Source organism: Oncorhynchus nerka, linkage group LG15, assembly GCF_034236695.1.
Source record: "Oncorhynchus nerka isolate Pitt River linkage group LG15, Oner_Uvic_2.0, whole genome shotgun sequence".
NCBI lineage: Eukaryota > Metazoa > Chordata > Actinopteri > Salmoniformes > Salmonidae > Oncorhynchus > Oncorhynchus nerka.
Window position 1 is genome coordinate 42,020,441 of NC_088410.1, and position 17,361 is coordinate 42,037,801.

Sequence of the window (17,361 nt, forward strand, 5' to 3'; positions counted from 1 at the left end):
TAATCTCAAGTATAAAATATATTTGGATTTGTTTAACACTTTTTTGGTTATTACATGATTTCATATGTGTTATTTCATAGTTTTGATGTCTTCACTATTATTCTACAATGTAGAAAATAGTAAAATAAAGAAAACCCTGGACTTTTGACTGGTAATGTACGTGTTCGTGAGAGATTTTGATGTGTTTTTAAGCAATTGATCTGCTGACTATAAACGTTTATACTAACTTCACCAATCCGAGGTAAAAAAGGATGTGTAATTCCCACCAACTCGATGTGGTCAAAAAGTGAGCTTGTGCAATGTAGTAACACATACTATCCACATCAAGGAAAGGAAAGTAGTGTCATAAAAATTAATATTATCATCATCATATATTAATATGCAAAATAATTACATATTTTAATTTAGGATGATAGTATATGAAGCAAAATTCTCTTTTTTTTTTTTTACAATAATCACATTTCACTCGTTTAACCATTTAGAGTTTAAAAAAAATGCTCTTGTGCACAATTGAACCGAGCACTCTTGAAAGACTTCCCATAATGACTGTGCAGCAGCTGTTCATTCGCCGTCCCTGTATTTAGAGAGACGGCAATGCCATTAGCTAGCAAAGTTAGCCCAAAATAGCTAGGAATGCTAACGTTACTTAACAAAAATCCGGTGCTCTCCCCTCAATGTTAGCTAGATAGCTGAAGTTATACTGTATCTGGCGACATCACAATGATGACAAAAGGATTTTCCTAGTAATTATTTGCCTCTTTTTGAAATGTCATCGTGTTTCCAAGCCACTATAATGCACTTTAGACTACATCTTCATCATTGAGAATGCATTGAGTAGAACCTTCAGTCAGGCAACAGTCCTCAAGAGAACGTTCAAAACAATAATTGTTCATTTTCTTCACCATAATTCGATAATCAATATATTAGCCATGTACAAATAGAAAGGTGGTACTCACAGCACCGAAAGCCACAGACAACATGGTCTGCATCCTGCCGTCTTCCACTGCACCGATCACTCCTTTCTTGTACATGAGGGAACCTCCCACTAGGGTCCAGAACTTGATATGCTTGATTCCCACCGACACAAACTGGGTGTCCGAGTCAGGCCTGAACTCCACCACAAAGACCCTGTCGGCATGGCGGCCCTTACTGGTCACTTTGGTGCCTATGGAATAGAAAAACATGGATTAAAGTTGTCAGACCCAATAGAGTTTAATTCATCCCATCCATCCATCTATTCATCTTTTTTCTTAAATCAAATAGAGTTGCCTTGTTACCTTCCTGCCAGCGCCAGACGGTGATGGTGTGCTCAGGCTCCACCCCTACCGACAGTAGCAGCTTGCCCGTGGCACTGAAGTTAACGTAGCCCACCCCCTTTGCGTGCGAACACCGTAATACAGACAGCGTCTGTTTGCTCATTGCGTCCCACACGTGGATGGAGGGGGCGAGGCCTGCAGGCAAAAAGCAGGCAGCTTTACAATGACCTTGAGTACTCAAAGCACCACGCCTCAAGAGGTCACATCTCAGTCACAACACAGGGTTTGAGGGTCAAGGAGGAGGATGGGAAGGGTGGACATGTTGAGGACAATCCAGTCGTACAAGGTTACTTTATAACGGGTCACGTCTAATTCACTAAGGGTCGGTCCCGGTCTGGCATCTACATGCATAAACTGGTACTAGTACAAGAGGCAATATTGGTAAGTGACTTACCATATACAGTACAGTACAAGAACCATGAGTGGCTTGCTTAACTACTTCAGCATGCTCACAAGAAGGGCTAAGCAAGGATTCATTCATAGTAAGACTTCATTCATCAATTAATAATCACTGACACTGGCAGGTTGACAAGCTACAATACAGTACTCAAGTCAATACTCACCACCAATTTCCAAATCTACACAAAAAGCAGTAAATTATACCACAGAGTTTTGAAAAAAGATTAGAATTTTTCTTCTGCAAGTCAAAAACATCAACTATAAATAAAACATTTTGGGATGGGTTATGCTTTCAATGGACATGCCACGTTTGTGTTAGTTGCACTGAAATAAACAGGATGATGTTCATTAGGGCAAGCAAAAGAAAGTGCTTTAAAACATTTGGAAATGAGGGTTTTTTACTGAAAAATGTCAGACCCTCCCTGTTTCAGTGCGTTTTCTTCCATTTGGTGCTTAATGAACATGACCCGGAATTGAAACCAAAGTAAATAAGACATGAAGAATAAATGCCACCATCTTACCTGGCAGGTCGGTGACATCACCTGTTATGGAGTGGACAATGGTGAAATGAGGAAGCGTCAAAAGTAACAAGAGCAATGGGTAAGGATGACATTTGGCATGAAAGTGACCACTTCAAATGCTCTGCGTAGCACAGATGTAAAAAAAAAAATATGCAACAGTCATGTGACAGCATTATTGTGCATCAAGAATCGCCCTGAAACACACATTCAATCCTGGGCTCTCAAGGACACAGCTAAAGGTTTTGAACTTATTGTAAACTGAGAAGTATTGAAAACTGCTTGACATTAGTGCCCCTTATTTGCATATCAATATATACAGTTGAAGTGAGAAGTTTACATAGACTTAGGTTGGAGTCATTAAAACTCATTTTTCAACCACTCCACAGATTTCTTGTTAACAAACTATAGTTTTGATAAGTAGATTAGGACATCTACTTTGTGCATGACAAGTCATTTTTCCAACAATTGTTTACAGACAGATTATTTAACTTATAATTCACTATATCACAATTCCAGTGGGTTAGAAGTTTACATACACTAAGTTGACGGTGCCTTTAAACAGCTTGGAAAATTCCAGAAAATGATGTCATGGCTTTAGAAGCTTCTGATTTCCAAAATTTGAGTCAATTGGAGTTGTACCTGTGGATGCATTTCAAGCCCTACCTTCAAACTTAGTGCCTCTTTGCTTGACATTATGGGAAAATCAAAAGAAATCAGCCAAAATAATTGTAGACCTCCACAAGTCTGGTTCATCCTTGGGAGCAATTTCCAAATGCCCTAATGTAGCACGTTCATCTGTACAAACAATAGTATGCATGTATATACAAGGAGGAGGAGGAGAAGGAGACTCGTTCTGTCTCCCAGAGATGAACGTACTTTGGTGCGAAAAGTGATAATCAATCCCAGAACAACAGCAAAGGACGTTGTGAAGATGCTGGAGGAAACAGGTACAAAAGTATCTATATCCACAGTAAAACACGTCCTATATCAACATAACCTGAAAGACCATTCAGCAAGGAAGAAGCAACTGCTCCAAAACCGCCATAAAATAGCCAGACTACGGTTTGCAACTGCACATGGGGACAAAGATCGTACTTTTCTGAGAAATGTCCTCTGGTCTGATGAAACAAAAATAGAACTGTTTGGCCATAATGACCATTGTTATGCTTGGAGGAAAAAGGGGGAGGCTTGCAAGCCGCAGAACACCATCCCAACCGTGAAGCACGGGGGTGGCAGCATCCTGTTGTGGGGGTGCTTTGCTGATGCACTTCACAAAATAGATGGCATCATGAGGTAGGAAAATTATGTAGATATATTGAAGCAACATCTCAAGACATCAGTCAGGAATTTAAAGCTTGGTCGCAAATGGGTCTTCCAAATGGACAATGACCCCAAGCATACTTCCAAAGTTGTGGCAAATTGGCTTAAGGACACCATAGTCAAGGTATTGGAGTGGCCATCACAAAGCCCTGACCTCAATCCCATAGAAAACTTGTGGACAGAACTGAAAAAGTGTGTGCGAGCAAGAAGACCTACAAACCTGACTCAGTTACACCAGTTCTGTCAGGAGGAATGAGCCAAAATTCATCCAATTTATTGTGGAACGTTTGTGGAAGGCTACCCAAAATGTTTGACCCAGGTTAAACAATTTATGTGATGAAAGAAATAAAAGCTGAAATAAATCATTCTCTCTACTATTATTCTGACATTTCACATTCTTAAAATAAAGTGGTGATCCTAACTGACCTAAGACATGGAATTTTTACTGGGATTAAATGTCAGGAAAAGTGAAAAACTGAGTTTAAATGTAGTTGGCTAAGGTGTATGTAAACTTCTGACTTCAACTGTATATGTATTTTTATTTTTTATTTAATCTTTACTTAACTCGGCATGTCAGTTAAGAACAAATTCTTATTTACAATGATTGCCTACTCCGGTCAAACCCTAACCCGGACGACGTTGGGCCAATTGTCCGTCGCCCTTTGGGAGTCACAATCACGGCCGGTTGTGATACAGCCTGGAATTGAACCAGGGTCTGTAGTAACACACTAGCACTGAGATGCAGTGTCTTAGACCGCTGCACCACTCAGGAGCCCAAAACAGGGTGCTTAGTATGTCCTCTGAAGAGCAAGAGTAAAAACACAATTGAAGACTCACACTAAATGCCAATTAAAAGCCCTTTGAGCGAAATTTGCATTCACTCTTTGACCCAAAGTATCTTCCACATAAATCTGATACAATGTAGCAAAAAAAGAAATAACTGTGCTCACAAAACAACACCAGTGCCGATAAAACAAAGCCAAACCGTATGTGGATGGGTTCAGTGAAAGTCATGAGAATAGAGTGGGTTCCCACTTACCAATCTGTCCTGTGGCAATGATGTTTAGATACTTTGGGTGTTGATTGACAGTGAGACACAGAATGTCATCTGTGTGCTCGAGGTAAAAGCTCTGAGTCCCTGTGAGGAGAGATACAGTATGGAACTTTAATATCAGTCCCAGCACATTTCAGGAGTTTTTCTATACTTTTAAATTACTTATTTCCCCCCTATTTATATACAGTTACTTGCAGAAAAAAGGTTGTCATAAAATAAAATATGTATATACAGCCTTACAGGTTGTGACAATTATCACTAGAATAGTCAATAGTTCAGCAAACAGTTAGTTGTGTCCATATTCTGAATATGAGTGTTATACCTTTTCGTTTTTAGAGGGTCCTGGGTTTGTATAGCCTATGACTTATTTATATATAAATATATATTAAGTGTTCACATTTGTGTGATAGCATAGCACAATAGCATTAAGAAATATAGTCATAATGAATACAGGCGTCCTGTTAGGATGCCTATAAGAAGCACCAGACCCCAATACCCTTTTCACACTATCATGCCAACATGAACCAAAGTGTGCTGCACATTTTCCTTTCCAGCACAGTTTGAGGAGCACTGACTCTGGATAAGAGCATCTGCTAAATGACCAAAATGTAAACTATGGTGAAGGTGTAACCAGGCCAGCACAGTATAGCTTGGGTTGGCTCAGGTCAGTAGTGTGTTCAGTGTTCCTGTGCTCATACACACAGGGACGGACTGGGACCAGAAATCTGCCATGGCATTTCTAACAGGCCGGCCCCCATACCAACCCATTTTTGCCTTGAGGCTCCCATTATTAGCCAAATACTGATAAGTCTGCGTGAAACCCCCAATAAGACAGGCCAAACTGGGCTAAAGATGGACCAGCCCATCTGGCATTTGCCATAACTGCCCTATGGCCAGTCCATCTCTTCATACACACCAGCAGAGAGGTTCTGGATGACCACTGCTGCGGCAGTGTGGAAGATGATGTCGGCGCCATCGTTGAGGTAATGCAGGTTGTTTCGACAATCAAAACCCCGATATCCAAACACATGTTCCAAGGCCAGCTCCTGAAAAGTAGACCCCCGAACATAAATATTTAAAAAGCTAAATACTGGACAAGCTGATGTTTCCCATCAAATGTTTTGTATGAACATTATAGACCTGAACAGCCATTCCTTTGGCAACATCTCTCGGCCCACCAGACCCTGCCTGGCTATTTAACTATGCAACCTCCCCTTTTAAAAATGGATCCATCTCACAAACCTCAACAAGTTTTTTCTTCTTGGTTAAGTTGTTCTTCAGCAGTTTCTCTGGTAAGGGGGCAGCTCTACTGACAGGAGGCCTGCACAGAAGAAATTATAACATGGCGAATTGACATGATTCATATGAGCCATTCCAGAGGCTTTTAGAGTGCCTAATTGCACAGTACTTTGCTGTACATGTCTTACCTGACTTCACTCTCGCCATTATAGACCTACTGTGTCTTTATGATGTACTGTTCTGTGTTTTTACTGATTTGAAGTTTGTTTGTGTTTGTAGCACTTTGTGTTTTTGAAAAGTGTTACAAATAAAATGTATTATGATTATTATTGTGATTATTATTATTATTATTAGAGCAGAGTAGTATGGAAGGTCCAGAAACAACTAGCCACAGGATGTAGATCTGAAAGGATTTTCAGAGGCATAGATAACTTGAATGGTAGTAGCTCTGCCTTGCCTCCCGATAGGTGGAATTACGACAAATGTTCTCCTAATATTACGGGGCGACCTAACTTTTCTGCGCACATAATGATAACCAGATTACAATAAACCAACTTGTCTGTGTTATTTTTCATGACAAGAACATTACTTCATGGGACAGATGTCATATTTTGATTATCTGGTCAGATAATCTGATTATTTTCTGGCTGCTACAAATACGTTATCAAAACCTTCTTACAAAAGCAGTATACAAACTGACCATGCCATTCTAAAATACGTCATTCATTTTTGTTGGCCATACGGTACCTTTCCTCCACGAGCACTTCTTTCTCTCGCTGGTGAGGCTTTGTGCCAACCATGGCCCGGATGCTGACAGCATAGATCTTGGTGATGTAATCGGTACCCTTCTCTCGTGCAACATCACTGTCATACCCTACAGAGAGAAAAAATAATGTTCCCGCTCAGCCCAGTCAAAACTGTTCGCTGCTCTGGCCCCCCAATGGTGGAACAAACTCCCTCACGACGCCAGGACAGCGGAGTCAATCACCACCTTCCGGAGACACCTGAAACCCCACCTCTTTAAAGGAATACCTAGGATAGGATAAAGTAATCCCTCTCACCCCCCCCCCCCCCCCCCCCCCCCCCCCTTAAAAGATTTAGATGCACTACTGTTCCACTGGATGTCATAAGGTGAATGCACCAATTTGTAAGTCGCTCTGGATAAGAGCGTCTGCTAAATGACTTAAATGTTAAATGTAATGTCAATTCCTTGTGCCTGAACAATACAACCATGTATAACCACATACATACAATCATAAACCAGAGACAACCTCAACCAAACTGTATTTAGCCAGCTACATTCCAAGCATACCATGTGAGCGCAAGACCAAGTGAGCGCAAGACGTGTGATTGCAAGACATGCAAGCACAAGACCAAGCCAAACTACGGTGATTAAGCGAGACAGCGGGAAGGATCACTGGTATAGACCAACAATCATCTAACAGCTTGTACACAAAGCTCATCCTTCAAAAACTGGACAATATCTTACAGAACAGTACATATCCCTTTCACCCAAAATGCTGTCATAGCAGCCTCAGCCTGACTCGGGGAAGGAGACTTCTTCAAAAGAGGCTCAGGATGAACCGATACAGGGACTCTTCCATTCCAACAGTCATTAGGCTATGCAATGGGTAATCTAATTGGACTCTTGACTAGTTGATAGAAGTGTACAGTAAATATGTGTTGCACTTTCATATGCATTTTATAGTGTTTATTCTGTGTTTTTATGTATATGTCTTTTTAAGCACATGACCAAATAAACCCCCCCCTGGTGGGATAATAAAGTTGATCTAATCCATCTGTTATAATCTCCACCCGGCACAGCCAGAAGAGGATTGGCCACCCCTCATAGCCTGGTTCCTCTCTATGTTTCATCCTAGGTTCCTGCCTTTCTAGGGAGTTTTTCCTAGCCACCGTGCTTCTACACCTGCATTGCTTGCTGTTTGGGGTTTTAGGCTGGGTTTCTGTACAGCACTTTGAGATATCAGCTGATGTAAGAAAGGCTTTATAAATAAATTTGACTTGAATCCAGGGGTCTCCAACAGGTCGATCGCAAGCTACCAATTGGATATCACAAAATTGGGGAGAAAAAGGGGGTAAAAAAATAAATAAATCAAAGAAAAAAAGAATATGTAGAATCACAGGAAATTTCCTTTAAAACGGCAACCTTTTCTCTCAGCTGTGTGGCAAAATGTGTAAAATAGCAGAAAATTAGCAATAAAACTGCATTTTTTTAACCTCAGCTCCATGGAGACATTTGTATAATTGCAGGAAATTGGCTTAACATTCTTTTTATGTTTCTCTATACCACCAAGATGGGGGCCTCTAAATATATTCCAAAAATGTATCTGCGCCGACTGCGCCCCCTGCTATACCCCCTGCCACACCCCTGCTACACCCCCTGCCACACCCACCACCTAAGACCCTTTTTAATCCAGAAAAAAACGATACCTCCATCCTCCTCCGCATCGTCGTCAGACTCCTCGCTATCCACCGCCTTGCTCTCCTTATGTCCCGACGACTCGCGGCCCCAAATCATGAGCGCAGAGTCAGCGCCCCCACCGACAGCAGCATGGTGTCATCATTGGACCATCGGACGTTAGTCACATTGGCACTGTGCCCCACATACTTCTTAAACTTGGCAAACTGGCCCTGAAACAAAGGAGTGGTTCGTTTCAGTGCAGTCAACTCCTGGGTCGTGTTCATTAGGCACGAAAGTGAAGAAAAATTCTCAACAGAATGAAACTGGGAGGTACTATGTAGAATTTTGTCCCATAGCAAACAATTGTTTTTGTTCTCCGTTTCAAAACATTTGCTACAGTGTGCTCTAATGAACAGAACCCTGCTAATGTAATGGCATTGAGATTGTTGAGAATGTGTGCAATACAATGGAGCATTGTATTTCTACGTCAGACTTGTATTCACTCACCTTGGAAGGATAACCAAACAGCTTTAGGAAGCCAAAGTCATCCCCTGTGGCCAGCAATTTCCGGTCTTTGGTGAGAGAGGCAGCATTTACAAAGCTGAGTGTGGGCCAGACCCCCTCGCAGGTGGGTCCCAACACTGAGGTCCAGGTGGCCCATTCCACCTTTTCAAACTGTAAACATGCAACACAGACAAGACAGACACAAACAGGCATGCATGCACGATGCTTCTGAAAAAGGGTTGTACATGTACATATAATCTTTCACCTCTGACACATCTGTGCGAAAGACGCTATATCATTTTGATGCGTGATTTCCTCAATAGGAGCCCATGACAAAATCAAGGAACATATCATGTGTTTTAACCTCCGCAATATTGATAGTTTGTTTCCTTCCTCTTGGGGCTTCGAAGAATAGTTGTTCTTTGGTACCAGTGTTGACTTGTAGCAATTTCCCTGTATTCAGGATTAAAAACAATAATAGCTCTTGAAAAAAGTATAAATATTACTCTTAGGGCTGAATCATAAGAGAAATGTGCATGTAAGGGAAGAAGGGTGGACAGCAACAAATTAGATTGCAACTAGAATCATCAATGACTAAATGATTAAAGGCCCAATCGGTAATTTGTCTGAATTTGCTGCTATAAAATATACAAGAACATATACAACAGTGTGCGCAGTGGGTATTTATTTATACGACCTCCCAAGCCAAGTGTATAGGCATTTCTATTCCTTTCACTTACCACGGGTATCCCAGTCAATGTGGGTGATGTAGCTGGAAGCTCCTTTACAGATGCCCACTCTCTTGCTGGTCAGCACATTGTAAATGTCCACAAAAGTGTCATGAGAAGCCACCGCAAGGTATTTTCCAGCATCTGCAGGGGGATATGGCAGAGTGAAAACTGTAGTGTTAACCGACCTTGGTCACATACAACTTTGTTTGCAAAAACAACAGGCCCAAATATATTTTGTCAATAAATGACCACATCCTGGAATTACCTTGGCAGAACCTGATATCCGAGATGATCTCTTTGCGGTGATGGAAGGTCACCATGTCCTCCAAGGTGTCGGCATTCACCACCAGGAAACTGCCGTCGTTCAGACCCACGGCTAAGGCTTTCCCATCAGGAGAAAAGGCACAGCATCTACCACCTCAAATCAAATAAAAACATAGCTATGATCCTGATTTCAGCCACAGAAACCGATTTTAAACACGCATGGAGGTAGAAAGAAAAATTGCAGATACTCTCATAATGCTGTATTCTGGGAGGATTATTTTGAGGATACTTGCTTTTATATTTCATTTCGGGGGGACAGTGGTTGTCTTTTTAAATGCTGCATTTCGAGTACATTGAAATGTATCATTGTAAAGCCCTATTATTTTAAATGTCATGCATTGCAGATCTTTTGACCTAACGAAGATCCTTGTGGATTGAAATGTTTTCAATAGAGGTGGTAATTGGGAGGATATTCAGTGTGTGGGCCTTTATGTTCTTTTCAAGTATTCTTCATGAGCCCAGCACCTAAGTTTTTAAAATATTTTATAAAGGTTTCATTGAAAAACAATTACTGGTACATCTGTAATACATATATAGAAACGTCTGTGGTCATAATGTGCGTATGACCACAAACGTTTCTACTGTATATATGTATTACAGATGTACCAGTAATTGTTTTTCAATGAAACCTTTATAAAATATTTAACAAGACAAAATTATAGCAGGTACCTTTTTTAAGTTTGCGGACAGCTACCATGCGATGGTTGGAGGAGAGTTCCCAGATTCGGAGCGTTTTGTCATCACTTACAGTGGCACATATGGGAAGCAGAGGGTGAGCAGCCAAACCCCACACCTCACCCTCCATGTGACCCTAAACACACACACACACGTAATAGTCAAACCATTTGTTAGGATTTTTAAGACAGTGAAAATCTGTGTAAATTCTGATCTTATGTCTAGCTGTTACATCCACCCCCTCTGCGCACCTGAACCAACAAGGTCATTGGCCCGCTCTTGTCAATTTCCAAAATCTCTCCATTTTTGGTCCCCACAAGGATGTGTCCATGTCCAAGGGTGATGGCGCGGATAGATGGGTTGTCCTCCAGCAGCAATCCTAAGAAAATAAGCAGGAGTTGAAGCCAAAGTGCAAACATAAATTCCAAAATAGCAGCAAGAAAATGGCAACAATTACCATTATTTGTACTGATGGAAGTTGTTGCTGCCTATGGCATTCATTCGTTCATTCATGTTTTGAATACATTTATAATTTATTCATTCATTCACAATCATAGTATTTCTCAATATTGGTACATTACTGCTTGAATTTAGTTTACCTGGGGAATAGTTTTTGTGTTGAGATACTGTACATGACTTACATTTTAAAATATAATAGTCTATAATAGCCTGCTTTTGGATGTGGAGTGAACAAATCGAAGAAGAAGACAGCATACCTTTAGATGAAGCAGACAGCGAAGACCTTTTGATGGCGTAGGTCTTCAGGCACCTCTCAAACATGTCATCCCATAGCTCCACCACTCCATCCTTGCCCCCAGTCACAAAGCCCTGCGAGAGAATGAGGGGACTCTGTCACCGGGGGGGAATAATCGCCCACAAGCCCAATCACCTTCACTAATTTAGATCCCATTTGTGTTCTGCTTCAGTTTCCAAGGTAACCATTAAGGAACATGTATTCTATATTCTACCTGGGTCTACAGGTAAACGACAGGTCAAGATCATGCATAGATGAGTAAAGAAGCGTAGGCATGTGGTATGCTGATGGATTACTGAGCTGCCAAGTAAAGATATCCTGTTAATTAATCCAGAGAATTGTAGTATTGGGTCTGGTTTCCTAGATACTGATTAAGCCTAGTTCTGGACAAAAAAATATTAATTATTTTTCGTCCAGGATTAGGCTTAATCTGTGTCCGGGAAACCGGCCCATAAAGTGAGGCAATTAGTACTAGTCAAAAGTGATTACTGCTACGCGACGGTTGGGGACAGCGGGTACCTTGTCAAGAGAGCACATGGAGAACACTGGACCGTCGTGGGCCTTGATGGTCTTCATGAGGGTGGTCTCTCTCCAGATGTATACGTCCCCAGTGGTGGAACCTGAGAAAACCAGGTCCTCTGAGCGCCCGTAGCAGACGGACATCATGGTCTCCAGCTTCCCGAGGTTTCCAAAGATACCCCTTTTGAATGTGAGGCCTCCACCTTGGGTCCAACACATGCAGTCTTTCATACAAAGCTATTTCTTCAAGCGTTCAGAGTCGAAGGTTGATTTTGTGTGTTGTTTTTTTAGACAATGGAACAACAACAAAAACAGTACTGTTGCCACACTTCTAATAGTTTGTGTGGTGTTGATTTAGATAATATGTTAGAGGGCAACAAAGCAATTCATGGTTGAATTGCTTCACTGAACAGTTGCATTGTCAAACCAATATTAACTATCACAATTCTCACATGGACGTTGCAGAATAATGACCATTTATCATGTCATTTCTTAAATACATTTCTGTTGTGTACAATAAAGTGCCTAAAAAACATGAGCTGGCACGCACCCAGAAAATAGTTAGTGTGGGGGTGCTGACTAACGGTGAATAAACGATAAACTATCAAAAGAAAGAAAGTGGCACACTCCATGTATAATCTCCCAGCAATTGAATGGGTATTTACCAGCGTTTCGGCATCACTTGATCAGGAGGAAGGTACAGTGATGCCGAAACATTGGTAAATACCCATTCAATTGCTGGGAGATTATACATGGAGTGTGCCACTTTCTTTCTTTTGATAGTTTATCGTAAAATAAAGTGCCACCGGGTTTTCTGTGAACCCCAGGAAAAACAACTGTTGCTAAATTAAACGATATTGGGAATGGAAATAATCGTGGGGAATACCTGTGTGTTGCCAGAATTTTATATGCTTAATTCCCACGGTGACAAGCTTGTCCATACGGAAGGGGTTGCATTTCACCACAAAAAGCTTATCTTTGTGGCCCCTAGGGAATGAAAAGCAGAACCCACACACATCAGTCTGTTTTCTTCTCCATCAATGTTTTGCATTTAGCTCATGTTTCATTGGATATCTACACCGTTTTTCAATCGATCATCCTTTTTAGTCATATTCATTACATCTTGATATATGTGTTCACTCCATTGGGATACTTGAACATTAAGTTGTGGATGGAGGTAAACAACCTTGAAGGGGCGGCAGCGTAGCCTAGTGGTTAGAGCGTTGGACTAGTAACCAGAAGGTTGCAAGTTCAAACCCCGAGCTGACAAGGTACAAATCTGTCGTTCTGCTCCTGAACAGGCAGTTAACCCACTGTTCCCAGGCCTTCATTGAAAATAAGAATGTGTTCTTAACTGACTTGCCTGGTTAAATAAAGGTAAAAAAAAAATGGGAATGTCCTGCTTTACTGAATGCATACTGTACCTTGCTTTTGCCAGTTTCTCCCCTTTCTTCCAGTCCCACAACACGATGGAATGACCTTCGTCAATGCCCACAGAAACAAGACTCTTCCCATCCACTGCGGGCCAAAAGGAAGAGAGCCATTTTGTTATGCCCTCTTTGTTATCCCATCCACTCATGCGTGCATACAGCCGCATTCAGTAAAGGTCAGCAGCTTTCAGATATCCAGAAACATGGACATCATATAATTTGTGTCGTCAGCTATTGGAGCAATCAAGAAATCCGGTTATGCCCTTGTTCCACGTCGTCTTTATCACAGTCGAGTTGCACTGCTTATCAGATCTCGCAATGCCTGTAGAAGTGTTTAACCTTTACACCTGTGGGAATTGGCCTATATGGATAGGGTTATATTTTAAATGTTTCTTACAGACGAAATATGAAAAGCATATGCATAACCAGGGTAGCAACTGAAAGGGAAAAGTTTGGAAATAATGGGAAAATTATTAGACCAAAAGGTGAGTACACAAGTTCACCTGACACTAGCCTGAATCCAAACTATTTATTTTAATGTCGTATAGAGCTGGTCTTCTTTACTAAACAATCTTTATTAAGAGCTGTCATTTTATTGAGAGGAGCTGCAGTTTGATTATCATTTTTCTTTTGTTCCCCGTTATGTGAGTGATCCTGTACTGAATTTGGTTGATCGGAAATTGAGACTTGAGCTGTTTTGAATTCAAGATCACTCACATAAGAGGATAAAACAGAAAGAAATTCTGATAAAACTGCAGTTCCTCACAATAAAATGACAGCTCTTAATAAAGATTGCTGAACAAAGACCAGCTCTATACGTCATTAAAACAAAATAGTGGAGCTTTGCCAGCCAAGCCACGAAGAACACCGCTGCTGCAATCTCCTCCTTCAATGTTGATTTGTATGTGCATTTTACATGTACTACACTATTCGCGGCATTTATTGATGACAAAATCTGAAAATACTCTGGATACATTCGGTAACATTTACTGCAAACTATCACGGATTACAAAGGGAAACCCAGCCACAAGCTGCCCAGAGACACGAGCCTACCAGACGAGCTAATTGCCTTCTATGCTCGCTTCGAGTCAAGCATTTAACATTTACATTTAAGTCATTTAGCAGACGCTCTTATCCAGAGCGACTTACAAATTGGTGCATTCACCTTATGACATCCAGTGGAACAGCCACTTTACAATAGTGCATCTAAATATTTTAAGGGGGGTGAGAAGGATTACTTTATCCTATCCTAGGTATTCCTTAAAGAGGTGGGGTTTCAGGTGTCTCCGGAAGGTGGTGATTGACTCCGCTGTCCTGGCGTCGTGAGGGAGTTTGTTCCACCATTGGGGGGCCAGAGCAGCGAACAGTTTTGACTGGGCTGAGCGGGAACTGTACTTCCTCAGTGGTAGGGAGGCGAGCAGGCCAGAGGTGGATGAACGCAGTGCCCTTGTTTGGGTGTAGGGCCTGATCAGAGCCTGGAAGTACTGAGGTGCCGTTCCCCTCACAGCTCCGTAGGCAAGCACCATGGTCTTGTAGCGGATGCGAGCTTCAACTGGAAGCCAGTGGAGAGAGCGGAGGAGCGGGGTGACGTGAGAGAACTTGGGAAGGTTGAACACCAGACGGGCTGCGGCGTTCTGGATGAGTTGTAGGGGTTTAATGGCACAGGCGGGAGCCCAGCCAACAGCGAGTTGCAGTAATCCAGACGGGAGATGACAAGTGCCTGGATTAGGACCTGCGCCGCTTCCTGTGTGAGGCAGGGTCGTACTCTGCGGATGTTGTAGAGCATGAACCTACAGGAACGGGCCACCGCCTTGATGTTATTTGAGAACAACAGGGTGTTGTCCAGGATCACGCCAAGGTTCTTAGCGCTCTGGGAGGAGGACACAATGGAGTTGTCAACCGTGATGGCGAGATCATGGAACGGGCAGTCCTTCCCCGGGAGGAAGAGCAGCTCCGTCTTGCCGAGGTTCAGCTTGAGGTGGTGATCCGTCATCCACACTGATATGTCTGCCAGACATGCAGAGATGTGATTCGCCACCTGGTCATCAGAAGCTGAGCTGGCCAAGGACGGCACGTTCAAGAGTTTTGGAGAGAAAAGAAAGAAGGGATACTGGTCTGTAGTTGTTGACATCGGAGGGATCGAGTGTAGGTTTTTTCAGAAGGGGTGCAACTCTCGCACTCTTGAAGACGGAAGGGACGTAGCCAGCGGTCAGGGATGAGTTGATGAGCGGGGTGAGGTAAGGGAGAAGGTCTCCGGAAATGGTCTGGAGAAGAGAGGAGGGGATAGGGTCAAGCGGGCAGGTTGTTGGGCGGCCGGCCGTCACAAGACGCGAGATTTCATCTGGAGAGAGAGGGGAGAAAGAGGTCAGAGCAAAGGGTAGGGCAGTGTGAGCAGAACCAGCGGTGTCGTTTGACTTAGCAAACGAGGATCGGATGTCGTCGACCTTCTTTTCAAAATGGTTGACGAAGTCATCTGCAGAGAGGGAGGAGGGGGGGGAGGGGGAGGAGGATTCAGGAGGGAGGAGAAGGTGGCAAAGAGCTTCCTAGGGTTAGAGGCAGATGCTTGGAATTTAGAGTGGTAGAAAGTGGCTTTAGCAGCAGAGACAGAAGAGGAAAATGTAGAGAGGAGGGAGTGAAAGGATGCCAGGTCCGCAGGGAGGCGGCTGCCCGGAGCCCTGTTCTGTTCAAGCAACACTGAACTGTGCATGAGACCACCAGCTGTTAAGGATGACTGAGTGATCACGCTCTTCATAGCACATGTGAGTAAGTCCTTTAAACAGGTCAACATTCACAAGGCTGCAGGGCCTTGCGGATTATCAGGACACGTACTCAGAGCATGTGCTGACCAACTGGCAAGTGTCTGCACTGACATTTTCAAGCTCTCCCTGACTGAGTCTGTAACGCCTACATGTTTCAAGCAGTCTCTGTGCCCAAGAACGCCAAGGCAACCTGTCTAAATGACTACCGCCCTGTAGCACTGTAGCCATGAAGTGCTTTCAAAGGCTAGTCATGGCTCACATCAACACTGTCATCCCAGAAACCCTAGACCCACTACAACTCGCATACCGCCGCAACAGATCCACAAATAATGCAATCTCTATTGCACTCCACACTGCCTTTTCCCACCTGGACAAAAGGAACACCTATGTGATAATTCTGTTAGTCGACTAGAGTGCAGCATTCAACACCATAGTGCACTCATAGCTCATCACTAAGCTATGGACCCTGGGACTAAACACCTCCCTCTGCAACTGGATCTTGGACTTCCTGACGGGCCGCCTGCCATGCTGATCCTCAACATGGGGGCCCCTCAGGGGTTCCCCTCAGTAAGCATTTCACGGCAAGAGCTACACCTGTTTTATTCGGCATGTGACAAATACTGTACAATTTGATTCCAGGAAAATGTGAGGTTGGTGCAACATAAGAAAAAAAAAATAATAGGGTGAGTGAGAGGACTAAGTGGTGTCTCCAAGTGACCACACACCTCCAAAGTGTTCACAATTCCTAAGCAATTTCAATGCACTTTTATGACTCAAATAAGAATCTTCAACTATAAGGTACTTTTAGCTCTCCTAGCTGTGCAGTTGAGGTAAAAGAGCAAACACACGCGGTTTCGTTCGGAACACAACCCTGCATCCCAGCCATCACAAAATGACTGCTGTTGTTTACACAATAGAAGAAACGGTCCATTATAAATCGTAATCTGGGTCAGGCGGGCATGATTTGAAAGCTTGTTCTATTGTCAACATGACTAGCTAAGTTAGAAAATACAATCTTAAAGTGTTAGGGTTTCACAAGGCAATTCAGCGAAGCAGATCATAATTTTGGTGCACATAGAAAGGAGTCATGATTGCATTCAGGTGTGTGTGCCACGGCGAAAGCTCTTCACAAGAAACAAACATAGGCTCATTCTGTTCAGAACAACCCAGCATATAACAACATGACATCTTGTAACTGTACATTAAACATAGTGATCATAAACGTTGTCACTGTGTGCAAAAGTTGCCCAATTATCAGGAGGGATGGGGGGCAACTCCTTGTCGTGTATGGTGCTCAAGTTCAGAACAGCTGTCAGTCAAACCCCATACAGCGCTTGTGAAGTGCAGAGCCAGAGCTCTGGTGTCATGTTACGCATGTTACTCTACAGCCCTTA

General features: G+C 42.7%; 1 pseudogene; it reads right to left on the reverse strand.

Annotated features, from left to right (window-relative positions):
- The window catches only part of LOC115142691 (echinoderm microtubule-associated protein-like 6), a 61,347-nt pseudogene that overhangs the window by 23,973 nt on the left and 20,013 nt on the right, over window positions 1–17,361 (reverse strand).